Source organism: Coregonus clupeaformis, unplaced genomic scaffold, assembly GCF_020615455.1.
Source record: "Coregonus clupeaformis isolate EN_2021a unplaced genomic scaffold, ASM2061545v1 scaf0871, whole genome shotgun sequence".
Classification (NCBI taxonomy): domain Eukaryota; kingdom Metazoa; phylum Chordata; class Actinopteri; order Salmoniformes; family Salmonidae; genus Coregonus; species Coregonus clupeaformis.
In genome coordinates, this window is record NW_025534325.1 from 43,588 (window position 1) to 66,133 (window position 22,546).

The 22,546-nt window shown below is 45.1% G+C and overlaps 1 protein-coding gene and 1 pseudogene across 1 annotated transcript in view; both read left to right on the plus strand.

Annotated features, from left to right (window-relative positions):
• LOC123485820 (disintegrin and metalloproteinase domain-containing protein 10-like) overlaps positions 1–22,546 on the plus strand; it is an 80,929-nt gene that overhangs the window by 24,387 nt on the left and 33,996 nt on the right. The gene's annotated exons all lie outside the window — the stretch shown is intronic.
• Positions 1,797–6,018, plus strand: LOC123485818 (annotated as a pseudogene).

Below are 22,546 nucleotides of genomic sequence, written 5' to 3' on the forward strand. Positions count from 1 at the left end.
TGTGATACTCGCCTGGCCTGTTAAACCACTAGATGTATCTGTTGTGAAGAAAAATGATTGAGAGGGTGGTGCACAACAGTACACATCATTATTCATTCACCCTTTTTGGGCAGCCCATCTAACATTTCCCTGAATTACTGACATTCCAATAATGGTAGTGGAATGATTGAATGTTTGGATTGGATAGTTCTGAGGTATTTCCAGCTCTCCATTCCAGCCGTTGAGCACCGCCCTTATGACTGAGAACATGTGATGAGAGGGTAACGTCTGGGCTAGCACACCAAGGCCGGCGTTCAGCCTCCGTACCCCAGCCCCCCAAAAAAAAAAGAAAAGAAAATGGTGCACTTTCTCTGTCTAGTATAAAGCTGGAGGGAGTTTCTACCAAATGTACTTCAATTTACTTACACCAGGCCGTTTCTTTTTACATCCAGTGTGAACGAGTGCAGACTTGTGGTAGAAGGGTTAAGAATCTTATAATGACTTCTGTAAGTGAAGACTGAACTGCTGACTCTGTTTCCTCCACTCTGTGTGACATTTGTATTGTGTTGAGCATGAACTCTTACTCCACGCCTCCGTCACAGCCAAGGCAGGGGTGTCTGGTGCTTAGGAGGCTCTTCACAGAAAAAACCTTTTGTATGCCCAGACTCACGTCACCACCACTCACTCCCCTCCTCCCACTCCAACACTATGAGCAGCTACTTCAAGGTACCCGACAGGGCAATCCTGAGGCTTTGTACTGTGTAGGATCACATGCCAGGGTACAGAACAGAACAGTACAGTACGCACAAGGGTTCAGTGCCAGGGGAAATACTTTTTGAAGTATATTTCACCTCACTAGGGCAAATGTGATCAAATATAGGTTCCTAGCTAACCGAAGCAAACAACCTCTACAGTAGAGCATTCCTTTTAGTAAGGGGACAGGGCAGCATGGTTCAGAGATAGGCCTACAACTTCACATGCCACCTCCCAAACAGTTAACGCACCAGTGGTCTGGTTCAGAGGGGAACCCCCTAAATGTGTTATTCCAGGCCACCATTCAGTCAGGGTGCATGTTTATTTGTGTGAGCGTGTGTTCAGCGTGATTGTCCTGCTCATCTATCTACCCCAGACTGGGATGAACATGTTAAGCCACAGTGAAGCTGCATGCCACAGGTCAACTAACATGAACCCTGCCACTGTAATCTCTCTAAGGTGAGTTTGGCCTTGCAGTGAACTGCCTGCCATGACTGGATTGGCCAGAAGGATGGACGACTGCTGCTGCATAGATAGCCTGTAGCGTTTTGTAGGTGTGGGTTCTCATTTGTGTGTTTGTTTGTCTTCGGGCCTATACCTGTCTGTGTGATAATGCATTATCTCATGCCTGGTTAGTTGGAGTCTTTCCTTTATCCAGTTCCCCAGTCTGTCTCGGGGGTTAGGACAAGAGATAAGGGAGTGTGAAAGTCAGAGTCCCACTGACTGGTGGTCTGATTGTGGGCCTGCATGCTTCCCTCTGCTTGGGGCTGTGCTGGATACAGAGAGGCCAGCTGTATGACTGTCAGACGCTCAGTCAGGCTCTGAATCATTTATCAGTCAGCTGCTGCCCTTAGTCTAACTGCATCTCTATTGGTTATAAAAACCTCCTCTCCCACTGTGAAGCACGGCCCTGTTTGTTTAATCATGGACGCCGCTGTGTGTGTACGGTGTCTGTGTGTGTGTGTGTGTGTGTGCGGTGTGTGTTTTTCATAGCCTTGGCTGTTCCGTGGTACACAGGAACCAGTTTCTCTGCCCTTGGATGAATGTTTCATGGAGCACTAATGATGTCAGAGCAACCTCTAGACAGGGCATGGCAGAGATGGAACGCAGCACTGCGCCGGCCCCAGCCACAGCTACCCACAATGCTCTATGGCTCCCATGAGCCCTCTGCGAGGTCAGGCTGTTGCTCAGTGAGGAGAGCTTGGTGCTTGATCAAGGACAAGCATTTATCTCTCTCAGGTGGACCTCCAGTGCCCAGCTAGTGGTACTCAGTACTGCTCCTCTCACTGTCTCCCAGCGCCTTGTTTACTTCATGACTAATCAGGAAGTTGTTCAGAACCTGTCCTGAGAACCAGCAGCAGGAAGGAAGATCTGTTATTCTGTATTCAGTCATTTTGTTTATTTATTTTCTAGATGTTTAGTTTCTAGGTCGAAACCCCCTGTCAACCATTTAGTCGTTTTTGGCAGTGTCAGTGAAGTTCTGTGTTGGTATGATAACAATTTGATGGGAAGACTCAAAGTGGCACTTAAATGTAAACATATTAACACAAAGTCAAACAGTTAAAATGAGTCTGTTAAGGGCTCGACATTAACGCTTGACAAGTAAAAACAATCACACACAAATCACAATATTAAACAATTACTCCGAGCAGAATTGGATCAGTGTCCTCTGGATGCGATGTTTTGCGCACTGTTCTCCCAATTTCTGCAGAGCGCATAGGAGTAGAATTGAATTGCATTGACAGGCACAAGCAGTCTTTCTCAATCACCTTTTGAGATCAAAGCGTGTAGCCTCGTGTGCACATTTGTTGATATTCCTTGCTAGTTTGTGAGTTATTTGCCCAATTATAGCTAATTTTTGGTCATAAACAGGGTTTGTATGGTCATGAAAATCCTGGAAAAGTAATGTGTGTATCACATGCGTGTGGGCCCGAGGAGCGAGAGAGAGACATTGCAGCTGCAAGTAGCCTATAATAAGGATAGACAACAGATAACTAGATAGCCAATGCATAACATATTGTGTTGCCTGGCTAGTTATCTTTTTAATTTAATTAATTTAATTTAATTTTAATTTTTTAATATGCCATTTAGCAGACGCTTTTATCCAAAGCGACTTACAGTCATGCGTGCATACATTTTTGTGTATGGGTGGTCCCGGGGATCGAACCCACTACCTTGGCGTTACAAGCGCCGTGCTCTACCAGCTGAGCTACAGAGGACCACGGTAGTTAACTATTTAGCTATTAGCATGTATTAATGTCATTTCCGATGTCCTAAAAAAACTTTTCAGCGGCACTCCCACAAATAGCCGACACACAATTGATGAACGGGGTGCGTTAATAAACCAACGCTACATACAATCTGACACAGTGGGAGAGCTTAGTCTAATTGACAAATAACTCACATGCTGTCAATAGCTCTCCCCTGAAACCTGAATAATTTAGCCTTTCAAGGTTATGGATAAACATGCCTTAGTTAGTTACCTTGCTTTGAAGTAGCCTACCTTAGCCGTTTGATCGCTGATTCATTGAATGATTTTATAAAGACAAAGTATTTCATTGTAATTGTAATGTTGCAATATTTTATAGGCTACTAAAGGCATCCGAATTCTTCCCATCCGGAACAGTTCATGAATATATTATGACGTTTTTGTTCATTTTGGCCTTCGGCTAGGTTTTTTTCCCGGCTGTTCATGCACACACAAATCTCAAGACGAGGCGAAGTTCGGAAGCCGAAGTCTACGCCCCTTTGTCAGTGATTGGTCAACAGTAGGGATTCTTCAATTAAGTGTTTGTTGTCATTCAACGATAGACAACTCGTTTTCATGCACATTCTTCACTTAAGAAATACTGCACCAAACATTTTAAACGTAAAAGGATTTCTTGAGTTATCTTAGATTAAGTCTGACTATTTTGTGGAAGTGTATACTGGCTATGGCGTCTCAAGATGGACAAACAGTACTATTGCCACCTTTTTCAAGTTTTTCTAGAGAAGGTCTTTTAAGGTTATATGCGAGTACACTTGTTCGGTTCGCCTAGCCGCCAACCAAACCGAAGCATGCGGCCAACTATCCTCCAGGAGAGCCTTAAAGGGGCAGTGTTGTATTTTGAGACTGGCTTGAATATGTAAAGAAGCCAATAGGCAGAGTGTAGCCTAGCTACATTACATTTTTGTCTGATTCTCTATGGTAATAATAATGATAATAATGTATTTTATTTTAAAAATTGGTTCCTTGCATCATTCAATTATGTAAAAATTGTGTTACAGACCATATTTGAAGTTTTCTAAGTAAAAAATCAGTCCTACTTGTCCGAAGGACACGTGGCTTAAATTTTTTTATGTCAAGCCCTGCTGTTTGTAAATGTAAGCAATATTATTTTTAAGAGGATAAATCACAAGCTAATGTTTTTATTCTTTAATCAACAAAATTGTCAGCCTATACTTTTGAGAGTTTGAAAAAGCACAAATTTGGCAAGCCTTTGTAAATAAGCACTTTCATTATCCGGTGTTGCTCTACATGCAATCCACCCACAGCATCTATAATGACATTTATCAAAGACAAATTTGCTGAAGTTAGATGACATCCATCTGTTTGTGACAGTTGTTAGTGAAGATGTTGCTCAAATGTTTCTACAAGACAGGCTTTGTAGTGCCTCCTTGACTACCTGTAAAACTAGCTCTGCTGAACATTGAGATGGGAAATGGCTTCACATACTGGTGCAGAAAAGTCCACCATATGTGTCACCACGAGGTTAAGACCAGCTTTCACAACTCAGATCCTCACTTTCACTGGGGTGGAGATATTATTATTGTGGGTCAAATGAATGTCTCTCTCTCTTTATATGTCCTCCCTCTCTTCTACATATCTACACTACGCCCTCTACACACTCTCTCTCTCCCTTCCACCCTCTCTCACACATCCCTGGGAGGCTGCAGGGTGCAGACAGCCATGGGCCCTGTGAGACCTCTCTGACAGTCTCCTGAAATCCTGGAGGATTGTCACTGCTACATTAGATTAGTGTTGCAGCAGTCCGAGAGCCTTCCTCTCGCAGAGCTGCGGTCTGAGGTTATCCCAGCTGGCAGCAGCTGAGGGCAGGCAGGCAGGCTGGCCGTGTGGTGGTGGTGTGGGTCTCTGGTACCCAGCGGCCCAGCACTTATCCCTGTTTTGATCACCCGCTCCTAGGGTTTATGGGTGTCTGATCCCACCCCACTGACGCTGTTGAGGGATGACATGCCCTCTGCCTCTGCTCCACCGATGACACCAAGTTCAAACGGATAAATCTGAACAGTGTAATTGTGTCTGCTCTTTATCAGTGCAGTTTGTCTAAAGGTCAGTGATTCGTGAGAGCTGGGAGGCATGGGAATGATGGCGTGGAGGGAGACAGAGGTGGTGGGGGTGGAGCTCATGCTACTATCCTGCACCATGTAGAGATGTTCATGGTTTTGTGAATTGAATAGTTTTTTTATAAAGTTTCGCACCAGGTTTTATCTTTGAGTGAACTGAGTCATCAAATTGCACTGACAACTATCATCATAGTTGTTTAAATTCTTACTGCTGTTCAGGTAAGGCTTCCCTGTGAAACCCTCTCTACAGTAATACTGAAGATAGCTTCTCCAGCTTGCCGTGTTCATCCTTGTGAAGAACTGTGGCCGTGACCAGGCCCACCCCGTGATCGATGCCTGGCAAAAAGTTCTGTCTAATTATGAGGAGGAAATGGCTGAAATGATGAGGCCATATTGATTGTTATAGTGCCCATTAATAATCAGCTGGCTGCAGCGTAGGTCAGTACAACCACAGGAGCCGTAGTCTCAGCCCTGGGACTCAAGTCTCTAGCCAATCGCCTTCCAGCCGTAATGAGCCGGTTCGTCCCCTTCTTTGCTGTAGTGGCTGCCAACTGTATCGACATCCCCTTCGTGAGGCAGATGGAGCTGAAATACAGCATCCCAGTGACTGATGAGAATGGGAACCGGTTAGGAGTGTCAGTCACCCCTGCCAAGTCAGGCATCATCCAGGGGGTCGAGTCCCAGGATCGGCATGGCTGTGCCAGCTATGGCTATCCCCCTTGTGATAATGAACGCCCTGGAGAAGAAAGCCTTCATGAAGCGGTTTCCAGTCCTAAACGCCCCAGTACAGGTGGGACTGGTGGGTCGTGCCAGGTGTTTGCCACTCCTCTGTGCTGTGCCTTGGTCCCACAGGCTGTGAGCAGCTTGGAGCCAGATCTTCAGGAGAGGATACAACAGAGCAGTCCTGACACTACTAACGTCTTCTTCAACGAAGGCCTTTAGGCCCACACAATAATACACACCACAGACCAGGCCCCTCTGCTGGCTGGACCCCTCTACTACAGCTCAGTAGGAGCAACTGAAAGGGCAAAGAGAAAATTATACAGTATTTATGCATATGTTTTATTTACCTGTTTTGTTTATGATGTTCTAGGCATTTGGATTTGATTAGGGAGAGGTGATGGAGAAGGGTGCGTCTCAGTCCTACAAAGTTGCTTCCTTGTCTGAAATTATGGAATAAGTGGGTGAAAGTCTACCAGTCAAGTTTTTCTCATTGGGGAGGAAGCAACTTCGAAGTAATGAGACGCTGCCGAGGCGAGAGTAGTGTGACAGACAGTTATCTTACACTCCTATGACAAATGGACTATGGTTTGATTTGGGTTTAGTTTTTGGTGTGTTTATTGTCCCTGGGGTTTTGGGTTGTGGGTGTTTAATTACTGACTGCTGTGAATGTTACTGAATGACAAATCTTTTTAAATCCGCCCAAACTAGATACATTTCACCCTTCGTATTCGACCCCAGAGATTTTTTCTCTCTCCCCAAAGTACCCTTTGAGCTATGTGCACGGAAACCATTCGTGACTTGCAATTAGAAAATAGTTCAATTTAATCTGCTAGATAGATATCCACTCCCTCAAGTTGGTTCAGCTGTATTCTGTAGTACAGGTAGTAAAAGACAACAGTTGGTTTATGAGCACAATATAGACTGACCCGTTATTAAATCCCTTTTTGGGTCTACCAGGGTTTTCTTTTTCATTGCAAAACGTTTTGCTACAGTGTGCCCTAATGAACATTACCCAGTTGACTAGCACAGCTTCCCTCTCTCTCCACTGACATTGGAAGCGTACTTACACACACACACACACACACACACACACACACTGTCCCACCAGATAACCTTATCAACCCCTCTCATCCTAGTGCACTGGGTAACCCTGTGCGTTTTGTAACCCTGTGCGTTTTGTGTTACCAAGAAAACCTTTAGAGATGCAATGACCCTGCATGGGCATTCCTAACTGATTTCAGTAAGCACATTCCTAGTAGCATTGATGACAATGATATGCCAGCAGAACGCTTTATGTAGGACAGGATCTAGGTCTAATGTTTCAGCCCCATATCAAGGCCTTTCGGCAGGTAGCCTAGTGGCTAGGAGCGTTGGGCCAGTAATTGAAATGTCGCTGGTTCAAATCCCCGGGCCAGCTAGGTGAAAACATCTGCCGATGTGTCCTTGAGCAAGGCACTTAACCCTGTAAATCGCTCTGGATGAAAGCGTCTGCTAAATGACTAAAATGTAAATGTTAAAATGAGTGGAGAGGCCAGAGGCAGTAATGGGCGTGCCATGGTGAATAACAAGCAGAGGAAGTGGCAGTACATTTAACCTCTGCTCATCTCTGGAGTGCTGCTGCTGCTGGGTTGATACACAGGTGCTCTCCTTCCTCTTTCTCTCTCCCTCTATATCTCTCACACTCTCAATCTCTTTTTCTCACACTCCCTGTCTCCTTAACGCCTTGTCTCTCTCTGCCTTACACTCTCCCTCTCTTACTTGCTCTCTCTCATTTCCTCACACACTCTCAGCCCTTCCCACCCTGACTCTCTCTCTACACACGCTCTCACATGACATCCCGGGCTGCGGGAGATATTAATAGTGTGCTGAGTCCCTAGGAAGCTCAGGAAGAATTACTTCCCCTATCCAGGCTCCCCTCACATATTTCACCTGGTCTGCTGTGGCAGACAGGGCAGGTTGGAAAGGCCAACCACAGGGCTGACTGACTGACTGAAGACCAGGGGCAGGTGGGAGAAGATGTATATGGTGGATGCTAAGGGATTCCATTGGCTTCAATTGAGTCAGTCATAGCAGAATGAGAGGCAGACTATGAGAAGTTAGTTTTGAGGCATTTCAGTCCACATGTAGCCTAATCATCACACAATTAGATGAGAGGAGAGGGTCAGGCTAGATGTTGAGGCTGACCCCACCAGGCTGTCACATGTTCCTGCCTGATCTCCAATCATTGTGAGAGGGTGGACCGCCCGTCACTTCAGCTTTAATGGACCGCCTGTCACTTCAGCTTTAAAAGGGGACTGCCAGCCAGGGAGACTGTGTGGGACAGACGGGCACACACAGCGGGAAGTAGGGTGACAGTTTGGTCAGTGTTCGTAACAGGAATAACAAGGTGTGTGTTGTGTCAGAGGCTGTGTCCCCAAATGTCAGTTCTTCTCAGGCCTCCAGTGCAGACACAAGGAGAGGTTGTGACGAACAGACAATGGAGGATTAGGGAGGCTGCATTGTAGTGGGATTATGGAAAGGTGACAGGTGTCTGTAAACACATCATGGCCAATGAAATCAAACACCTCTGTATTTGGAAGGAAATTATCCTATACCTTGCTTGTGAACTGTTTGAGTACTGTGTGGATTACAAATTGGTTGTAGTGAATCAAAGATGCACAGCAATGTGTGTTCCACTCTGTAGATAAATAGACAGCCACTTCATTGATGCAATCAATAAGTGGCTCATTTTGTGTGGGCTGGAGTGCAGCGGCCCATGTGAGAGTCATGTCTGACGGATGGAATCTCTCTAGGAGTGTTGGGAAGGAGCCTATAGGCTAGCTGGTAGCAGCCTACTGGAAAGACTCCTAACTAGTGAACAGAACAACTCAATCTTCTGGGAAGTGAGTGGGTCATATGCAGCTCATGTGGTGCTAGGTCGCCCTTTCAGAAATTGAGAGCGTGCTCAGAGAACAGGATCACAGGAGGATTAGGAGGGAATGCAACACACACTGTATGCTCATACAGGCTTTACTTACGCCACATTTGCCTAAGCATAGTGTTATTGTTATCCCTATGGGAATCCTTCAGTGAAGTGATTAGCCTGTTCAGTGAAGTGAGTTTGGAGTCCACTCTTATCACAGGGTGGGGCCCTCAGTATAGAGGTCTAGGCGGGATTGATTTCTTCATCCCGCTCCCGGCTGCACCCGCAGCTTTTCATACCTGTACCCACCCGCAGCTTTTCATACCTGTACCCACCCGCAGCTTTTCATACCTGTACCCACCCGCTGCTTTTCATACCTGTACCCACCCGCAGCTTTTCATACCTGTACCCACCCGCTGCTTTTCATACCTGTACCCACCCGCAGCTTTTCATACCTGTACCCACCCGCTGCTTTTCATACCTGTACCCACCCGCTGCTTTTCATACCTGTACCCACCCGCTGCTTTTCATACCTGTACCCACCCGCTCCTGCTGGTTTTCTGTCCGACTCCCACCCAACCGCAGTCCTGCAATGTTATTTTAGGCGTAGGCTATTTGACGCAGATCGCTTGCTAGCCATGGTCCCATCAATTTTGCGCCCTATAGGCAATATCAAAATGCGCAAAAATAACCTAAGAAATAGGTAACATTTCCAAAGATGATCACATTCTTCATTATACTAGGCTATCAGGATTACTGGGCTATATCAGCCAATAGCCTTAGTATGAAGAGAGCAGAGTTGGAGAGAGAGCGGACACTTGCACTTTCAGACAGAGACCAAAATGGATAATCAATATTTATTTTGAGGTAGTGTAGTAAACTATAGCTTAATTAAGAAGTTAATTTCCTTGGAAAGAGAACTGCCCCGTGCTTCTCCGTTCATGCATAGGCTATATCCTACTATTTAATTGAGACCAACACGCGCACCTTATCTCACACATATGGCTACTGAACTTGAAGCAGCAATAATAATGAGAGCAGACACTTGCACTTTCTCTTGAGCTAGGTTTTGCATATAGGATATAGCCTACCTTTTAGGAGCGGGACGATTTGCAGGCAGAGACAAATAAATGCTTAATCAATACCTATTGAAAAGGAAAAGGCGTAACGCTCACTCGCCATGCTATTCGCTAGTTGCGCCTTTTCCTTTTCAAATCATGTTTTTTTTTATTGCACTTCGACTCACGTTGGTTGAGCTCCCGCCACTTCTTTCCATTATCTATATGTATTTACGGACACTGTAGTAAACTATAGCCTAATCATATTTAAGTTAATTTTATTGGAAAGATAACTGCCCCGTGATTCTCCGCCCTTTCATAGGCGGTCATTGAGATCATATATTGTAGGCGTGCTTGATCTTGTACGCCCATCTAGGAGAGGAGCGGCAGGCTACTGAACTTGAAGCAGCGAATTCTGACAGTGTGTGAATAATGCGACACAGAGGTGCTTTTAATACAATAGGTTGGCGTAGGCTAACGCATACGCAGCAGAAAGACGACCGTTTCCTAATAATCTGTGGGACTCAAATATTTTCATCCCAAAGCCCGCTCCCGCCTGCAGTATGAGAAATGACGACCGTGCCTCAATGATCTCTGTCGGGACCTGCAGCCCTCTACGGCAGTACTTTACCTTCCTCTGCTCTGAATAATGTGTGGTTTGAAATGACACACTGCCTGTACCGCTGCATATTTTATCTCCGGCCTGTTGGCTTTGAATCAGCCATGCTCAACCTGAGGTAGTTGGCTGGCTGGGGATCAAAGCAAGGAGAGAAATATTTGAGGGAAATGTTTTTTTTAGATTAATCCCACTTCTCATTGTTCATAGTGTTTAATGTTCCTATCTTGTAGTAGGCTATAACCAGTCTTTAACCACAACACACCCATTCTGACGTTTGAAGGTGACAGTAGTCAGCAGTGGTTTGATCTGTAGAGTTGATCTGCTGTCCTCCTACTGTGTTAAGACAAACATGCCTTTAGGCTCCGTTTACTGTATTAAAACTATTCTTATCATTCTCACCTCCCTGATCAATCTGATTGGAGGATTATGTAAGTAAATATATAGGCTAATTCCATTGGCCGGATATGTGTCACATTATAAAACGGTCAGCCTGAAATATTGGACCTCAAGTAGATCCTAATCTGATTTATCAACTTCATCTATCACCAGTAGCCTATAGCCTGAACACAGCCTTGGATATCAGACACCATGTGAGAGATGCAATGTTGATGATCTGCAGTGACCCAGATCTGTCCCATGGAGTAGGGCTGTATAATCAGACTAGACTGTCAAGTGCCTGTTTGCTTCTTAATCACATTTTATATAATGTGCTGATAAGACTCCACTTGGCAAGTAGAGACATGTACCATGGTTGGAGCGAGAAGATTTTTGTTGAGGTTTTGAAAGAATGGGGCCTGCTATTAGCCTGTCGTGTTGAGACAAGCACAGGTTTTTACATGGTGCCACCATCTTATCAACCCTCTCAATCTCTGGAGTCTGGTACTGGAGAGTCTGCTCATGGATAATTGTCATAAATGTAGTTTTCTGAGCAGTGAATGAACCGTCTGTTTTTAGGTCTACTTGTTTCCCCTGGAGAAGTAGGAATGTATTTTAAGAATCTATACATTTATTAGGGACTATTTAGAAGTCTCTAATGCACCTAGTTTTCACTTCACTTTCTGTACGCCAGGCAGATGGGTGTCAGCATTATTTTAGCATTACTTTTAGCACTATTTCCATTATATAAAGACCTGCCTGTCACATCACCTCTATACTCCTGGAGTGCTGAGGAAAGCTGAGGCGTTCGAATTTACTTTGAGATGTGGTGCTAGCGCCAGAAATTTTTTGGAGGAGATGACGGGTCGCTTGTTTTTATTCTATATTCAAATGCCGTATCTGCTCAGATTCTTCATAATGAAACTTTTAGTACTTTCTGTTCCCTTCTGACTGAGATATACAGATTGTCCTCCAGAGCTCAGGATGACACAAACTCTGTCTATGAATAATACAGAGATGTATTCCATTCAGTGACAAGTAGAGGGAAGAATGGCTGTATTTGACATGGGAGAACACTGCACTCTGATGGGCTGGGAAGCAGTAAGCCGTCTCCAGTGTTTGGGTTGCAATTAATCAGGATGTTTTCAAGAGTGAGCTGAGTGGCTATGGAGCTCTGAGCTCGAAATAATATGATCAACCCACAGACATTTGGGTGTTTTGATGTTTCATTGAGGTGCGTTTGGGACGTTGGGAGCATTAATTCCTCTAATATACTATCTTGAAATGAGAGAACATAATTTGCTGTCAGAAGTCAGATCCTTCGCAGCCGCCCTGCAGACACCACTGTTAATGAGTTTTTTTAATAGAGGTTCATCATCTTGCCGCAATTGAATTAACAACATCATGAACATCAGGCTTGAAACAAATGCATTGGTCATTCGTTTGTATGTTCCCATCTCTGTTCCAGACACATATTGTATCAGCTGTGGCCTGATTCCTCTCTCCCTCTCTTCTGTTGTTGTTTGTGTACCCCACCATACAGTCCCCCGGCCTCGGTTTCATCTGCTCTGCATTGTATCATCCCCTCCTCCACTCACCTCTGCCTTTTTAAACAACTTTCAGAAGTTCAAAATTACATATCTGGTGGTTAAGGGTGTCCCTGCAGCAAGGACTCTCTCTCACTTTCTCTCTCCGTATCCCCCTCTCCCTCTCTGTGCCCGATTCTTCATGTTTTCACCCACTGATGTGCAGTATTTCACAATAACGTCTTTGGTTAGCGTTTCTCTCAAAGGCAATGGTTAAGCACATAGACTCCATGTTTGTCCTATGTGTCTGTCATCTCAGGGACGCGGTGCTGAAAGGGACTGGGACTGACTAAGAGCTCGATATGGTGAGCGTCAGGAATTATTAGAACTGCTGAAACCTCCACAAGAAGCATTTTTTAAGTAACAGTCACAGCCTACACTGTTGTTGCCATTGGCAGGGATCAGATCCCAGGCTTTGGTCTACACACGTCATGTTGATATTTTGCTGTATTCTGTGTTCTCTGTCTGTTTGTTCAGGTCATCCGGTGAACCCTAACTCAGAGCCTGCTGCACGATTTAAAGATAATATTCTGTCCCCCTCCCCCACATCCACATAGAGACTGAGATAAACAAATCTCTACTGGGACCTGCAGCAGGATTGGAGTGGTTCAATTGATTCTGGAGTTGAGCAGTGTTTCATTTAGATACACAGATGTGTGAGTACACAACACTGCCTTTAGCTCAAATTCTCTGTAGAATTCTCTCTCACCTCTGCTTTTCAACGTCTGTCTGATCTGATATGGAATCCATGAATAGCCTGAGTGTACAAAACATTAAGAACACCTTCCTATTATTGAGTTGCACCCCTTTTGCCCTTCGAACAGCCTCAATTCGTCGGGCATGGACTATAAGGTATCGAAAGCGTTCCACAGGGAGTCCATATTACCGCAGAAACACACTCAACTGCACGAATGCCAGGCCGTCCCGTTTTCAGTCAGCTGTTCATTCCCCCAAAAATAAACATATTTCTTTCTACGCATATGACTGTTAATTTATTTCATGACGGTATTCATCCATAACCGTCGGTTACAAGGTTGTGCCAGCCCTACTCATCTGTAATGAAAGAACTGCTATGAAAGTTACTATCTCCAGCCCTGTTTCCGGCAGCATCTGATTGCTGTGGCTCACTGAAGCCGAGTGCAATGGAGCCAAACCACTTTAAATAGTCTGACGGATCATTTCACACCAGTGCCGCCCGGCACCTGAGTTTCAGAAAGGAAGCAGCCTAGATGGAGCTGTTGTTTTTGTTGGTGTACCAGGACTATAGCATTTACTGGCACCCATCTCCACCCACACTTCTGACAAGTCTGACTGAGACTCCAGAAGAGTGGGGATGTGATGTACTGCAACTCACTGACACGCAGAGAGGAGGTGTAGGTAGAGAGAACAGGAAAGGAAAGAAGATGTTATTAATATGGCGGTTCGTCATGTTGCTGGTGATATGCTTGTGTAGACAAAGGCCTTGTGGTTGGCTAACCTCCTTAAGAGTTTTAATGAGAGAGTAGCTACTGGAGGTCAAAGAGACAGGCTGATCTACATGTCCACAGACCGGTTAGGTGGGAGAAACTGAGAGGCTGGTTGGTGGGACTTTGATCAACTCAGAGGACCTTGATGTCCAGGATCTTCACAAAGCACAGGAAGGGGAGGGGACAATGATTTTCCACGGCAACAGGATCCATTAGAGCTGCTCTTCCGTAGCAACAGCTGGGAGGATCAGAGCAGAATTTAACCAGAGTTTATCCTGCCAGCAGAAAAGTTGAGCCAGGAGAGATATTAACACAAACACTTGCTTACAACACACTCTCTCACCACAAGCTGCTGTGCTGGAAAGTGACACGCAGTGTGACCTGCTGGGTGTCAGTAGAGGCAGAGTGACCACCTGTCCCTGGCTGCCTCATTGTAGACCATCCCCTCGCCTGCCTGTCACGCATGCCAGCCAGCCAGGTGCCAGCCAGCCAGCGATACTGCTCCGGTGAGAAGGAGTTGTGTAATATGTGGATCTGTTCAGTCCCTGATAGCGTTCCTCCAGTGTGGTGATTCACTTCACCTGACATTATAGGGACATTACTGGGATCATCTTGCTCTCTCCTTCTTTCATTCCCTCACACACACTTCCTTCCCTCTCACCATCACCACGGCTCCCCCTACTCCTCCTCCTAGTGCAGAGATTTGCTGCATTAACTCCAGTCATATGACTATGAAGTCATGTTGCTGGAAATACACTGCTCAAAAAAATTAAGGGAACACTAAAATAACACATCCTAGATCTGAATGAATGAAATAATCTTATTAAATACTTTTTTCTTTACATAGTTGAATGTGCTGACAACAAAATCACACAAAAATGATCAATGGAAATCAAATTTATCAACCCATGGAGGTCTGGATTTGGAGTCACCCTCAAAATTAAAGTGGAAAACCACACTACAGGCTGATCCAACTTTGATGTAATGTCCTTAAAACAAGTCAAAATGAGGCTCAGTAGTGTGTGTGGCCTCCACGTGCCTGTATGACCTCCCTACAACGCCTGGGCATGCTCCTGATGAGGTGGCGGATGGTCTCCTGAGGAATCTCCTCCCAGACCTGGACTAAAGCATCCGCCGGACAGTCTGTGGTGCAACGTGGCGTTGGTGGATGGAGCGAGACATGATGTCCCAGATGTGCTCAATTGGATTCAGGTCTGGGGAACGGGCGGGCCAGTCCACCACCAAACCGGGTCATGCTGGAGGATGTTGCAGGCAGCAGAACGTTCTCCACGGCGTCTCCAGACTCTGTCACGTCTGTCACATGTGCTCAGTGTGAACCTGCTTTCATCTGTGAAGAGCACAGGGCGCCAGTGGCGAATTTGCCAATCTTCGTGTTCTCTGGCAAATGCCAAACGTTCTGCACGGTGTTGGGCTGTAAGCACAACCCCCACCTGTGGACGTCGGGCTCTCATACCACCCTCATGGAGTCTGTTTTTGAGCAGACTCATGCACATTTATGGCCTGCTGGAGGTCATTTTGCAGGGCTCTGGCAGTGCTCCTCCTTGCACAAAGGCGGAGGTAGCGGTCCTGCTGCTGGGTTGTTGCCCTCCTACGGCCTCCTCCACGTCTCCTGATGTACTGGCCTGTGTCCTGGTAGCGCCTCCATGCTCTGGACACTACTCTGACAGACACAGCAAACCTTCTTGCCACAGCTCGCATTGATGTGCCATCCTGGATGAGCTGCACTACCTGAGCCACTTGTGTGGGTTGTAGACTCTGTCTCATGCTACCACTAGAGTGAAAGCACCGCCAGCATTCAAAAGTGACCAAAACATCAGCCAGGAAGCATAGGAACTGAGAAGTGGTCTGTGGTCACCACCTGCAAAACCAGTCCTTTATTGGGGGTGTCTTGCTAATTGCTTATAATTTCCACCTGTTGTCTATTCCATTTGCACAACAGCATGTGAAATTTGTCAATCAGTGTCGCTTCCTAAGTGGACAGTTTGATTTCACAGAAGTGTGATTGACTTGGAGTTACATTGTGTTGTTTAAGTGTTCCCTTTATTTTTTTGAGCAGTGTAGTTTCTCTACGGGTGTAATTACATTGTATAAGAATTTCTGCTATTTCATAGAGACAGAAGGCATGTGGATGAGGATGCATTCATTTAGTGGGATTATTATCAACCTAAATGAATGTCCTGAGTGCATCATAAGTAGATTGTTTTGGGTTCCAGTAACTGACTGGGAGCCTGCTGTACAATGTGTGATGATGGAGGGAGGGAAGGTAGTCTATACCCTGTGGTTCTACTGAGCAGTGGCACTGACTGACTGACTGACTGACTGACCCAATGGGGATGCTGCTGAGTTTGAGAGCCAGACTGCTCTGATGGGGGTTTATTGCTGTGTTGATAATGTAGGCCTCGGGAAATCAAACAACTTAAATATAGAAATGGGGTAATTCAGTCACTGCACTTCATCACATCTCTATTAGTATCTCCCCTGCCTGCCTGTCAAATAGAAACAGATCCATTTCCCTGCTCCATTATGTAACACTGATAGTCTGTCTTTTCCCAGGCAGAATGCTGCAGTGTAGCTATAGCCTAATTGTTATCCCTGGCCTCTAGTTTAGATGATGTAACAGTCATTGCCAGTTCATGCACAGACCTGCTGCAGCATGCTGTGGCTATAGATGCAGATCCATGGCCCATGCACGGTTTTGAGAGGGGAACAGCCCTGACCCATGGGAGTATGTTAAATCTTTCCTGGAAGTAGAAGGTTGACTCATCTCTCACCCCCTCCTGCCCCCCCACCACTCTGCGGGCCCCACCCCTTCTCTCCCAGTATTCAGTATGCCTGTGTGCTCTGTCTGGTTGCTGAGGCTGGCAGTAAAGGCTCACTACACACACAGCTGTGCTCTTTGCCGTCATTACCACTCTAAAAATACTGCTCCACATTTTAGAAAACGAAAGTCCAAAAATCTGTCTAATTTTGTGCAGCCATGCTCTGGTGGCCGTCCGTCTGCTGTCTCGTTGGGTGTGTGCAGAATAGGGAATCTGGAGACCAATACCTGGCTGTACTGTAGGGCATGTTCTACCAGTTGTGCACAGTGCTGAAGAAAGGCATCCAATAGAATATAGTACATTGTACCTACAGTGGTACATGTTGCAGAAGTTTCACACATAGTCTGCGTTCTGCAGTCAAATCCCCCAGTGGATTCTCTGAGAATTGATTAGAGACAGGTTATAATAAGGAAGGCCTGTAAAGTGAAATCTTCCTGACGGGAATTAAATGCACCTGTCCCTGTGCCACTGCTTCTTTGATTGCACTGTGGAGTGTGTCTCCGGTTGGTGTGCCAAGGTTAAGTGTTGTGTGGTAATTGAGTGTGTTCTCCCAGTGGGGTCTGTCTGTCTAATGGTTGGCTGAATCACTCACTAACAGACATTAGCATAATGCTTTGCTCTCTGAAGGGTCTCAAACAGAGAGGGCCAACCGCTTCACCTGTCTTAACACTGCCGTATCATTTTGGACTCTGTGTGTGTGTGTTTGAGAGACAGTTTTTGGCACAACGTCAATTAGGCTGAACTCTCTGTGTTGATGGTAGATATTGGTCTAGTCAAGTAGTGTTCTAAGTGCTAGACAGAAAGTAAATTAAAGCAAACTCAGGCAGCTCCTTCTCTGACAGCACTTTATGGACATACATTTGTTAACTCTCTCCCCCATACATTCTGTTGTTATGGTGTTCTCAAGTACCACTATCATCAGACAGGCTGCATCTTCTAGCACTAAGCAGTAAGACTGACCCCATTGTTTGGTCGATAAGCTGTTGATCGACCAAGATTTCTTTAGTCGAGCAGTAGCAAAAAACGTTTATTTCCCTGTCTGATTCGCTCCTGTCTGATTCGCTCCTGTCTGATTCGCTCCTGTCTGATTCGCTCCTGTCTGAGTGGACTAATCCATTGTGGAGGCCGTGGGCATGGCACAGTCCTTCACTCTAAGACGTGCTACTGAAATTGTATATGGTTAAGTACAATGGTGCAAAACTAATACAAATTATATCATTTTATAACAAATGCACTTTCTCCCGCGTTTGATAGCGGTTGCTGTCCACCGTTCTGAAACATCAGTACGCTGTTGAATTGGCGCCTTTTCCTAGACCATGTTGCTATGTGCATAATAGCAAAGTTAACCAGTATATTGGTGTTGAGAACAATGTAGCAGAGGCAGCAGCGGAGTTAGGAGACGAGAAAACTGCCCTTGCCTTAATTGTCTAAGAAAAGTAAGGAGAGAGGAAACCTCAGCTTAATTAGGTCTATAATCAATAGCCTAACTGTTAAATATGCCTGGCTTTATAAATCATCCATATATACAGTGCCTTCGGGAAGTGTTCAGACCCCTTGACTTTTTCCACATTTTGTTACATTACAGTCTTATTCTAAAATGGATTATAGAAAGAAGAAAAAAATCCTCATCAATCTACACACAATACCCCATAATGACAAAGAGAAAACAGGTTTTTAGAGTTTTTGGCAAATTTATACAAATTAAAAACATACCTTTTAGTATTCAGAACCTTTGCTATGAGACTCGAAATTGAGATCCGGTGCATCCTGTTTCCATTGATCATCCTTGAGATGTTTCTACAACTTGATTGGAGTCCACCTGTGGTAAATTCAATTGATTGGACATGATTTGGAAAGGCACACACCTGTCTATATAAGGTCCCACAGTTGACAATGCATGTCAGAGCAAAAACCAAGCCATGAGGTCGAAGGAATTGTACGTAGAGCCCCGAGAAATGATTGTGTCGAAGCACAGATCTGGGGAAGGGTACTAAAATATTTCTGCAGCATTGAAGGTCCCCAAGAACACAGTGGCCTGCATCATTCTTAAATGGAATAAGTATGTAATCACCAAGACTCTTCCTAGAGCTGGCCTCCCATCGAAACTGAGCAATCGGGGAACAAGGGCCTTTGTCAGGGAGGTGACCAAGAACCCGATGGTCACTCTGATAGAGCTCCAGAGTACCTCTGTGGAGATGGGAGAATATTCCAGAAGGACAACCATCACTGCAGCACTCCACTAATCAGGCCTTTATGGTAGAGTGGCCAGACAGAAGCCACTCCACAGTAAAAGGCACTTGACAGCCCGCTTGGAGTTTACCAAAAGGCACCTAAAGACTCTCAGACCATGAGAAACAAGATTATGGTCTAATGAAACCAAGATTGAACTCTTCGGCCTGAATGCCAAGCGTCACGTCTGGAGGAATCCTGGCACCATCCCTACTGTGAAGCGTGGTGGTGGCAACATCATGCTGTGGGGATGTTTTTCAGCGGCAGGGACTGCGAGACTAGTCAGGATCGAGGCAAAGATGAACGGAGCAAAGTACAGAGAGATCCTTGTTGAGAACCTGCTCCAGAGCGCTCAGGACCTCAGACTGGGGTGAAGGTTCACCTTCCAACAGGACAATGACCCTAAGCACACAGCCAAGACAACGCAGGAGTGGCTTCGGGACAAGTCTCTGAATGTCCTTGAGTGGCCCAGCCAGAGCCCGCACTTGAACCCGATCGAACATCTCTGGAGAGACCTGAAAATAGCTGTGCAGCGACGCACCCCATCCAACCTGACAGAGCTTGAGAGGATCTGCAAAGAAGAATGGGAGAAGCTCCCCAAATACAGGTGCTCCAAGCTTGTAGCGTCAAACCCAAGAAGACTCGAGGCCGTAATCGCTGCCAAAGGTGCTTCAACAAAGTACTGAGTAAAGGGTCTGAATACTTATGTAAATGTGATATTTCAACAACAAAAAAATTGTTGTGCAAAAATGTCTAAGAACCTGTTTTTGCTTTGTCATTATGGGGTATTGTGTGTAGATTGATGAGGGGGAAAAAGCAATTTAATCAATTTTAGAATAAGGCAAAATGTGGAAAAAGTAAAGGGGTCTGAATACTTTCCGAATGCACTGTATCTCCAGAAATAAGACAGATCCTGCTTCTGTTGCCTGTTTAATAGCCTACTGATTCCGTGAGCACCAACCACGTCGGATAAACAATTTCACAAATTCGGCTGTTTTTAATCTGTGTTATGCTATAATAAAGGCTTAAATTTTTTCTCCCCAATTTCTTGATATTCAATTGGTAGTTAAGATCTTGTCTCGTCGCTGCAACTCCCCTACGGACTCGGGAAAGGCGGAGGTCGAGAGTCAAGCATCCTCCGAAACACGACCCTGCCAAGCCGCACTGCTTCTTGACACACTGCTCGCTTAACCCGGAAACCAGCCGCACCATTGTGTCGTAGAAAACACTGTCCAACAGACGACCGAAGTCAGCTTGCAGTCGCAAGCCCCGCCACAAGGAGTCGCTAGAGCACGATGATACAAGGAATTCCCGGCCGGCCATACCGTCCCCTAACCCGGACGACGCTGTGCCAATTGTGCGCCGCCCCATGAGTCTCCCAGTCACGGCCGGCTGTGACACAGCCTGGGATCAAACCTGAGGCTGTAGTGGCGCCTCAGCACTGCGATGCAGTGCCTTAGACCGCTGTGCCACTTGGGAGCCGGTATTACTTATAATTAATTGAGTGTTTACAGCCTGTTCCAAATTGTCAGAACAATTATATATATAAAAATAACCCTCATTTTTCTTGATCTCCTTCTTATTGTTAATACTATTATTATTATTGTTATAATAATAATAATAATAACAATAATAAGTAATGTCATTATCATTATTAGTATAGCAGACTTGTATAACCAACATCGAGCTGTAGGCCTAAGAGCGCACCCTGTTTAGTCTTAATACCGCAACTTACTTAGGCCTATATTTCAATACTTATATAGGCTACTGTATCAATCAATCATTTATTAGTTAATGTCATCACACAGCATATGAGTCATTCATGATTTGAAATGCAATCAAGATTTTTAGTTTTAAAATAAAAGATCAAAGCAACCCTTGAATAATTAGCGTAAACCATAAATAAACCATTCCATTTCAGCAATTGGATTCACGAATGCATGCTACTGTTTTTAGTCTTTGCTGTAATAAAGGCTTTACACATTTTTTTAATAACGTTACAACATACTCTCTGGTACGCTTATCATTTATTTAGTGTTTACATTGTTCCAAACGGTCAGAAAACGAATATAGTAAGCTAACAGCACCTGTTTGGCACACATGCTCTTTACCTTCTTTTTCTTGATTTCCAGTATTTTCCACAACTAGTCAAATTTATTCCACACATCTGACTTCCCCTTTACCTCCTGAGCAACCAGTAAACATTCCCCCATTTCGTGTTTATTTATCATGTCCTCTGCGTCCATTTTTCTGTCACGTGTTACGGTGTTCAGAGTTTGTTATAACCAATTTATTGATGCGTTTATGATATGCAATAGGTCAGGCCCTATTGGTCACGTGCATACGATGCATACATGTGTCATATAAAGAGAGGAAGGGTTAAGGGAATGTTTTTCCTAAACAAATGAGAGATTTCGGTAGCACAACTTTTTAGTCAGAAATAGCTGTAATTACGTTGCAGTTTCTGCAACACGGACAGCGCGATAAACATTGTTGATTTCTGTGGTGGTCGCTGCAGCAGGGAGGAGAGAGACAATTGGTGCTAGTCACACAGTCACTCGCTGTCTTTTTTTTTTTTTTTTACACAGCGCAGCAAGTCTGAGCCCGGCCCTGCACAGTCAAATCAATTGTGGTCGGACTCCCTCTAGTCATTTGTGTGTCTTAATTATTTCATCAAACATTGAACTTAAAGCATCAGACAAGCTCAGTGCATATAGTTGATTTGATTAAAATACATAGGATGTCTATATATGGAAAAATACACGTTTTAACATTTAGACCAATCAATTGGTCGAAAGAATAGACGACTTTCGGTCGACAAAGATTTTTATTTTGTCAGGGACAGCCCTACTAAGCAGTAACTAAGACTGTCTTAGGGTGTGGTTTAGGGGAAGTGGTTATGAGTGGTATGAGTCAAGAGTGTGTTTGTATGACAAAAACAAACATTCCTGACCTTGATTGTTGGCAATACTGTGTGACTGTCAACAACACAAATGAACACAGATTAGTCTATACATTTTCTTTGACAGGCCTAGTCAGTAGTCACAAGATGGGCTATTTCAGGTTCCCTTTCTCTCCTATTGTTGCCGGCGTTGAGTGCACCCACATGCCCGCCTGCTAACCGGAGCACTAGTAAAGATCCAATTACACAATGGGAAACTGGGTGCAGGGTGAGCCGACTGCTGGGCCATGCTTAATTAGATAGCTTAAGGTGTCCACCCCACACCTGGCCCCTCCGCTCTCCCACTCTCCATCTGTCTCTGTTTTCTTTGTGTGTTTGTCTGAAGACTTCCCAGGATGGGCCATTCAAATGGGGCTTGTGTGTCTGTGACTCACGTTGTCTCCTGACTCTGGGTTAGTTGTGTAACCAACCATGTGTCCACTAACACCCCAGCAGCCCTGAGGGGAGCCTTAATCGGAGAGCTGCTCTGGGCAGGGATGCCCACGTCAATTACAGCTGCCATTTGTTACCCAGTGAGAGGGCCTGGGCCTCCCTCTGTTATCAACAAAGCAAATTAGGAGGGCCGTTGTTGTGAAGTGCTGTAGCTGTGATTAATCTTAGATGGCCCTCACTTCATCCTAAACTAAGAAGGAACAGAGGGGAAATGGCCAGTGGTTTTGTTTGTCTTGTTCTCAGTGTTTACAAATCCAAGAGAGAAATATGACAAGATA